The sequence below is a fragment of the Mastomys coucha genome, unplaced genomic scaffold (assembly GCF_008632895.1).
Source record: "Mastomys coucha isolate ucsf_1 unplaced genomic scaffold, UCSF_Mcou_1 pScaffold18, whole genome shotgun sequence".
In the NCBI taxonomy this organism is placed as follows: Eukaryota; Metazoa; Chordata; class Mammalia; order Rodentia; family Muridae; genus Mastomys; species Mastomys coucha.
The window spans coordinates 25,333,398-25,342,583 of record NW_022196900.1 but is presented as its reverse complement, the minus strand read 5'-3'; the positions used below and the strand labels follow the sequence as shown (position 1 = coordinate 25,342,583).

Here is a 9,186-nt window from a genome sequence, read left to right as displayed (position 1 = left end):
CCTCATTAATAATTCCTGACCTCTGTTGACAGTCCATTTTTATAAGACTACAAATACACAGTCTAGCCTACATCTCAAGGGAATTGAAGGAGCCTTCCTTAAATATGGCACTATCCCAGAAGGCAAGTCACCTTCCCTGAAGTCTTGGAGGGGGTTCTATGGTTTATCTCTGGCCTCTTGTTTTTGGCATTGAAAGAGCAGGATGTGGTCAAGATCACAAAGGCATTACTAAGAGCCTGTTTGGTTTGGGGCTAAGAAATTAAGCTGAGATCTACTGCAAAACTCTACTCATGCCTGTAAAAGCCTCCCAGAGGACTAGCTTCAGGACCTAGACCATTGCCATGAGCTGACTGAGCAGTAGCATTTGAGCACACATAGTCCTTTTTTTTTTTTTTTTATCTTCCCATTTGGGCAAGTAAGGAGAAAAAAAATGAGAGAAAAAAGTCACCTCTAACTTAGAAACAAAACTTTCAACAGTGTCTCCACATTTCCTTGGCTAAATCATGTAGAAAATTAAGCATCCATGTGGTGTGTGTGTGTGTGTGTGTGTGTGTGTGTGTGTGTTTAGGCAGTTCCAATAACATGAGAAATGTTAAAGAATAGAAAAGGAAATGTATCCCAATTAAGGTAATTCAATATAATAATTTAGAAAAGAGTCCCTAAAGAAGGCAATTCTTGACTTGAGCCATAAGGAATCAAAAGATAACATCTGGGTAAAAGGTGAAGGTCAGAAATATATTCAGAAACGTCAAGCATGGTGGTATACATGTAATATCAGCAATCAGGAGGCTGAAGCAAAAGAGTTGCAAGTAAAAGGCTACAGGGGGTATATAACAAGACCTTACCAAAACTTATCTGTATTCAGGGAAGAATAAACCAATGTAGGAATGTTGTATGATAGATAAACCACCTCAGTGCAATGTAAGACAAGGAACCTGCCAGGAGATCAGCAGCACTAAGGTGTGGACCTGGTTAAGGTGAGAGAGGGATTAGAGAGCTATGTTAGTACTCAGAGATGATCATGAAGATGTCACCATAAACAAAGTCACAAAAGGCCTCATCATCACATCCCCAATGTCCATTTAGCAGAAATTTCCTGAAAAATGTAAGCTAAGATGAGGTAACCAGTGAATTTCTCTTATGTGTTATATACAGACCAGATCCAAGTCCAGAAATCAAGAACTATAGAAGTCACCTTTTAGATGTTGCAAGGCAACGAGTAATAAATGATGAAAGTCTCAATTATAGTGTAGAAATTAGAAAAAACAGATTTAGAAAATCTTGAGCATATTTTTAAGAGTTGTTACATTGGGTATTATGTCTAACAAAGAGATAAAAATGAGGGATAAAGCTCATGCTAATCCACCCAAACTTGTCTTTCCTCCTTCTCTCCCTTTTTCTCTTTCTTTTCTCTTTCCACTTTCCTCCTATCTTTCTTTCTTCCTTACACACATCCTTACTTCTTTCTTTCTCTTATGAATTAGAATTTCAGCCAACACATTGGAGGATCTCTTATGACATAGTCCTTTTGTTTATACTGAATCACATTTCACTTCTCACTCATTCCCCATGAGTGACAGATCCAAAAAGAGATTCCGATTGTCTAAGGTCAACCATCAAAACTGATGACAGTAGTTATCATGTGCTTTAGCAAATAGGTGGGCTTACTGGAAACTTAGATCACTGACATGAGGATTTTAAAAATCCATATTTGGGGTGATTCCAATGAGAAACATAATAAAGATGACCCAGATTCCCATGTCCCCCAAACTAGCAGATAATCTGAGATAATTCCAGACCAATGTCTATCAACATTGGTTGTCTATTTCATTTACCTAAATAACCTTAAAAAGACAATAATTGTAAGTTTTCATTGTCCAGAGACTTGAAATAGCCAGTGAAACAGGATGTTTGACATCCCCATGAGACTATCATAGAAAGACTGAGAATAATGAAGCCAGAGCCCAAAGTATAGGAGCCAATGGCCTCTCCTGTTTTCTGTTCCTAATTCTCTTGCCCTTCAGCTTACTTAGACCATCTGACTCTTGTATGATCGTGAGAGTATCTTTCCAAGGACTCTCCCTCCTGTAGTGTCCCCGCTGCTGGTGGTCCCATGTTCTTGGCACAGCTGCATCTGCTACCTAATTGCCTGCTTATTTGTTGAGTGGCTGTCCCAGCAGATGTTCCCATTTGGGGATTTGGAGGCCAACATCTGTATACAAACAGCAGATTGCATCATTATTCAGCTTTTGATCTGGGCCTGATGGGGCACCACCCAGTTCATGGATGATCTTCCCAAACTGACCTGAACTTGAGTTTTCTGATCCCCATTTTCTTTATCCCCAAGCTTATCTCTCCGTCATCTTTATTGATATTAGAAGCTCTGTGTCTTGTCTCCTTGGACTTTTTCTCCCTTTGCCTTTTTTCCTTATGATTCTTTTTCTGTTGAACTCCTCATAAAAAAGGAGTACATAGTGGGAGCCTCCATATCTTCCTGACCAAGTGGGATAACTGGGATCCAGAGAGGAAAAGGAATTTGATTAGTTTCCCAGGAGAAGCTAAGATGTCTTTTCTCACTTAGCTCTATTGTCATATTCAACATTGTTGAGACTTGTGGGAACCTTTGTAGCGTTTTCTCATATCTCTGAAACTCAGCTCCATGGTCTTTGATAAGGGACACATTTTTACTTTAACTACCAAAAATAGCCATCTATGTCCTTCAGAGTCACTAAGAAGTGTGAGTGTGGAAAAAAAGACAATGGTATCTGACAAAGTAGTTATATGTACAAACATAAAAGTTTGTTATTTCCAGGATTGAATTTCTGTTGTGGCTATTCATTTTCAGACTTTCTTTGTCAACTTACTTCACCTCTTCGAGTATACGTTCTCATTTAGAAACTCAAACTAAAATTCAGAACAACTTTATATAGTTATAAGATCAAGTGTTTATTGACTACTAATTCTATGGCATATAGTTAGCACTGGATTATTTATAAATATTATGAATGTGGTGAGAAAGGAGGAGAGATGTAATGGAAAAGAGCAAGACACTAATACAATCTGTCATGTAGAAATTTTCTTTTTAGATGAGTCAAGACTCTTGGTGTTTAATGTTGCCTCTGGAATTAACTAAGCATCCATTCTTGGGCAACTTCTTTACTACCTCTATTCTTAAGAGATATTGTTCAGGATTTTAGATTTTCCCTGTACCTCGTAGTACTGTGATCTTTTTCATAGCTAAGTTTTCTTCTTATCCTTTTATTCCATCACAACCCAGAGAACATTTCATGTCAGGATCCTCTTAACTTCATAATACCATAATGCTTTTATATTGTCTGCCTTTTTGTACTAGCCTTTGTGACATGGTACCCTTCCCACTAGATTTGAGTGTGTGGCTGAGAAAGCAGCCTTGTACTTTCTTAATTCCTTTTCCTGGGGTTTGGAGAGAAGGTCTGGGGAATCTAGACCTGGGGATGAACTATCAAGTGCTTTTCGAGATTAGCCACTTTCTCTGGAGAAAGCAGCAGATATCTGGTGGAAACACTGACAACAGCCTTTGCTCCAGTTTCACAAATAGTCTTGCTGCAAAGACATATATTTAGCATCTATGACATCACCTTGATTTACCTTGATTAATGGTGCAATTTGTTGTACATTTTTCCAAATGCTGTAATCAATTAGAACTCAAAATAGATTAGAAAATCCTCTATGGTGTGGCCTGAGTCCAGAAACACTAATCTGTCATAAAATATATGTGTATGTGTTTTCCAATTATACAGTGGGCAAAGATATATGTCTTGGGCTAAGTGTGGCTCTGGTTTACACAGTTAAGCACTAGGTACCTTGATATGAGTTGTTGTTACAGACAAGCGACAGGAGCAGTGAGAAGGACTCCATGACTGATTTCAGATTAGCTCCTCAGCCTCTCTCCTGTGTAGTTCTTTGGCTGCTATAGTCTATTCCTACAGCAATCTATTGAATACCTGTCTGTTTAAAGTAATAAGAGTATAGACCTTAATCCCTTAAATTGGCATTTTCAATCACGATCTATTGCTGTATTGCTTTGCCAATTTTACTTCTCCCTTGTCCCTTTGCATGTGCCACATTGTAGTACTTTTTATTAGCTATGTGTTTGGCTTTTGAGTTATCTCAATTTTGTATCATAAAAACATAAGCAGGATTTAAAGTGCTTGCTGTGAGAGAGGCACCATAATAAAGACTAATAGTATACTATTGTCCTTTATTCTCTTAGCAACCAAAATAAGCTCAGAGTTAAAGCACTTGTTCTTCAAAAGGACACAATGATACTAAGATCAAGCTTTGGCCTACTGACCAAATATAGGTCTCCTTAATGTCTGTTGTTCCTTCCTCTCATTCTACACCATTCCTTAATCTCCCATTCTTTCCATTCTCTTCAATCTTTCTCTATGTGTCAAACTGTCATCATGCCCCATTTTCTAGGAGGAAACCTACTAGACTCTGTGATAGAAGATAGGGCTGAAAGTGCTGTACATTCAAAGCTAAAGTTTATCCATGTCCCATTTACTCATTCTACAGTGATAAACTGAGTTGCTGTTCTCTGTAAGCCATTCTCAATTCCACTATATGCTGTGCAGCACCTGTGAAGGTTTGCTTCATCAAAAGTGTTGTTCGATAAAAAGATTTCTCAAAATTAAGCTTTAGATCATCTAGTAAGCATATATGTAATCTTGAGTCTAAGTTGGCAGCTCATGGTCAACACATAGAGAAGATATGTGTGACATATGAGCTGACATGAAGTCAGGAAAATGTTTTACAAATGCATTGCCACATGTTATGTATTCTTTTGTGGCTTCTGCTTTCAAGGAGTGCGTGTAATAGCCTATGTGCACATGAATGCATGTGTATGTGGAAGATGAAAATTCATATTCTCAAATCACCTTCATCTTTCTCCTTGACAATTGAGACAAAGCTCCTCAAGCAAATGGAGAGCTTGCCAATATAGTTAGTGTATCTTAATGGCTTGCAGCAGGATTTCCCCTGTCCTAGCATGACAACCCTAGGCTAGAATTACAAATGAGTCATTATGCCCACCCAGAATAGGTCCTCAGAATCTGAGCTCTAGTCTTCACACTTGTATTGCAAGTCTTCTAACCACTGAGCCGTATCCCCCTACAACTTCTGTTCTTAAATATATTCATGGTAAGTAGTATGTTTTGAAGATCTTAGTGTTCTTTTCCAAAAGCCTGCAATTTGACATCCAATGGTTTATTCTATTTTTACAAATTACCATTCATTTACTTGACCTGACACTTAGCAAATGAACCACAAAATCCTGAAATCTATTACTTAGCATATTCTTGGCAGGAAGGACCTTAGAGGCCAATGAATATACCCCTCTCTCCAGCCACTGTACATACCAGTGTACTTATATGAAGCCCTTTCTGCACTGAGGAAAGTAACTCTATCTTCTCTCTTTCTCAGAATCCTGAACAATGTCACACCTACGTAATAACTCTTATATCAGTAAGTGAATTGATTTACAAATGAAGCAAATTTTTCAAGCTAATGTCAGTGCCTAGGAGAGTTCCTGGTCCATGAGAAGTGTTTAGATGGTTGTTTATCAAAGGAGAAGTGAATATATCTTTTTAAGAAATGAAATGGAAAATTCTTATATTACAATCTGTTGTCTAGTATGTTGCAAGTTGATATTCACCCTGGCATGTTATTGGCTACTTTAAGTATTTTGTTCAGCTTTTATATCGTGTCTACAAGAAGCCACATCACTATATTGCCTTGAAACATATAGTTATGGTTGGTTAGCCATATATGATCAATAACCTTTTTGATTCTTTGAACATGGAAAAACTTAAAATGCTACTTGGAAGATGACTTCTGAGGAGGAGTCTGGTTAAGAAATATTTTGTGTGGTCTGATAATGTATTTATTTATGAGACTAAATGTTTATCTAGGCCTCCAGGACATCACTGGCTTCATTTTGGTATCTGTGTGCAGTTGTGTTTTTCCATGGTCACAACAACTCCATCCTTCTGGGGTCCAGCTGGGCTACAAAGTAATAAACAGACATAAAATTTGGATCATCCTATGACAAGAAGTGGGAACAACCCAAAGCCTTTAAGAAATCTTTCTCTCAGTGGTGACTGCACCAGCAAACAGCTAGTTCAAATAGGGTTCAAGTAAGCACATTGACTTTGTGAAAGCAATTAATGGCCTGTGTAGTACAAATCCTTATATATATTTATTTGCCGGACATTTGAGATATAGCTGTTTTTTTGTGAAGTTTCCTCTCTGAAACCATTTGACATTGTGTTCCTTTGACAACTTTTATAACTAATTCAGAGTCTGAGAAATCCTCCTTTCTGTTTCCATAGTATATTCCTTTGCCATTTAAGAACTGAACAGATTCTAAATGAAATCAGTGAGCTTACTTCATTCAGAATTGCAGAATCAAATTATTTCAGAACCACTATCTAAAACTTCTTATTGGATACCCCATCCAAGGTTCATAACCCCTCGCTGCTTATGAGATATCTTACAATAAGAATTCCACATAGTCATGATGAATCACTATGCAAAGGTACTTCAATTGCACATGACATACTACTTCTTTGCCAATTTATTTATATTTATGAACATTAAATAAATGAGTTCATACTGAAGGGTAAAACCAAGTACAAAGGCTTTATATTCAGCCTTGAAAAATGAAACAGTAATGGCAATAGTAAATATTGCTCCCTGACATAGAAGAGGGTGAGGCAGTGTTTCTACCATTGACAGAAATGACAGCCATTCTTGAAGGGGGAAGAGGAAAAGGATGCAGAACTGAGCAGGCTTTCTGGGAAAGGTTACACTTGAACTTGGCCAGAGGGTTCATGCAAGACTACTCAGGGACAGAGGTGAAAGGACATCAAGTTAGAGAAAAGCAGGGACTCCCCTAGCTCACCTTGACTTCATGCTCCTTGACTCTTATGGTCCAAAGCATCACCCTCCCCACTCAGAACCATCAACCACATTGACCACAGCACCTCAGGTATTATTTAAAATGCCATGACCTAACTAGGTTCTCCCTAAAAAGATAATGAAAGTAGATATTCTCACAATTTCTGTGAAGCTGGAAACAAGATTATAGGTATATATTTTATCCATGGGTCTGATATGGCAAGTCTAGTTAGTGGCTCAAGTTGACTACAGCTTTTGTCAAATGATTTAAAAGTGCCAAAAAGCAACAGGGCCAAGAAAGTAAGGGGTTAGTGGAAGCCCATAGAGAATTAGTCCCTTTCCTGAGGACTATGCACATGCACCATAATATGCTTGATGAGACAGATCCTTCATCTGCTAGCATCTGAGTCCAATGGAAGAGGGTGTGTGTGTGTGTGTGTGTGTGTGTGTGTGTGTGTGAGTATAAAGTTTCATATGCCAAGAATTCATATTATATTATATTACACAGTGTTATTTGTCTTCATTCTCTCAGCACATGTTCACAAGACAATGATAAACAATAGACTATTCTCTCTATTTTGTGAATGAAACATCTAAGTTTTATGTAGTCTGGTACTTATTTGCATTAAAGGAACCACACACATTGAGTTATGCTCACTAAGATAGGATATCGCTATAAACATTGAGAGGATGCTGTCTGACACAGAGAATACTGACTGTGTGTGGTAGTTTTGGGGGTCAGATTAGATACAGGAGGAAAATCTGTGTGAACAGCTAGGAGAAGCAATGTTGTTGGTTAATACATAGCAATTTGCTGGGCATGTCCTCCGCATCACTGAATAGCCCCTTTACCCCGAGGCCCACTCTCTTTGATAATTAAATTAAATAATGAATAAAAGCTTCAGTCTTTGTCTATCAGCCTAGGGGATTCATTAGTCATAAAATGAATGCCCTCACCTCAAGTTTTGTTTTCATTGTATTCATTACGTGTCTTCTGAACCCTAGCTTCACTGGAATGAGATTTGTATCCCTGCAAGATCCGTTAAAGCCCTCTACTTTGCTGGGAGCAGGCAGTTCAGAAACAAAACAAAAATAAGAAGAGGGGGGAAAAAAGGAAAAAAAAACCTTGGAAGTCTATTCCCCTGTCCCCCTTCCTTTTCCTTTCTTTCCAACCCCTCCTCTAGAGCACACCAGAGAAATAAAAATAAAACCATAATTAAGAAAAGGACTAAGAATAAATTCCACGCATTTAACCAGAGTTCCATCTCTGAACCCAGGAGGATTGGTGCATAGCTGTGGTTGTGCGAGCGGAAGCGTGCAGGGAACTCATGCTGTGCTTTCAGCACAGATACAGCTCATGAGGAATAGTTTATCACTCAAACCATCTCCTTAATTCTGCAGAGTAAAGTCAAGACCTCAGAAGAGTCTCAGATACCACCACTGTGGCCACTAGGGTCTCCCATTTCTGGAGTCCCTCTGGCCCAAATAGCTCAGAGCACATCACAAACATTTATTGACGGAACCCCATGACCCATCCCCCAAGTGAGTATTTTAATATCCCATTCCACAAAGGGCAGAATGGTAACACAGAGAAGTTCAAGGCTCTTGGCTGCTTGCCATGCAGAGAAAGCTGAGTAGTGGCTGGATTCTGAAAGCAAAGACTCGCCAGGTGTGTGGTGGATTATTCCAGCCATGTGCTGAGGAGCACTGGGCTCTAAGTCAGAAGACCTGGTTTCTGACCCTGGCTCTGTCACTTACTCTCTGGGGAATTTCTTCTCTCTGTGCCTCAATCTTTTTCCCCTATAAAACAATAATTCAAACAGAAGACTGTAAATTTTCTTTTACCTCCAAAAGAGATGAAGGTCTATGTCCAAAACTCCAGGAAACTGGGCAGATTTCCTTATTCTAACTCCTGAGCATGGTGTATGTGCTCCTTCATAATGAAGAAAATGTCATCATAATGAGAAAATGTCATCATAATGAGAAAAGTCATCTTTTCACTCAGGTCTTCCTCCAGGTTCTCTTCTCAAATTTTTAGTCCTTACAGCCCCACTTGGAGAGCACTTGGTAAATATCTACTAATTTAGTAGAAGTTGTACAGCTGGGTCCTTGTTCACCTCTGCCTTCCCCTGACTGGAAGGGTCTATAGGGGAAGAGTTAGGGAAGATCTTGGACACTTTATATACTTGGATAGATTTTAACCTTTAAATATCTATCAATATGTGGCTTTTCTATGCCATCTACTTT

At 38.6% G+C, this 9,186-nt stretch overlaps 1 long non-coding RNA gene across 1 annotated transcript; it reads right to left on the bottom strand.

Annotated features, from left to right (window-relative positions):
* Positions 1-2,008: 2,008 nt before the first annotated feature.
* On the bottom strand, positions 2,009-8,867 carry LOC116096138. Its single transcript, XR_004120858.1, has 3 exons — positions 8,785-8,867; positions 2,306-2,511; positions 2,009-2,212 (listed from the first exon to the last, which is right to left on the bottom strand). It is a non-coding gene; the product is annotated as an uncharacterized LOC116096138 (long non-coding RNA).
* Positions 8,868-9,186: the final 319 nt, after the last annotated feature.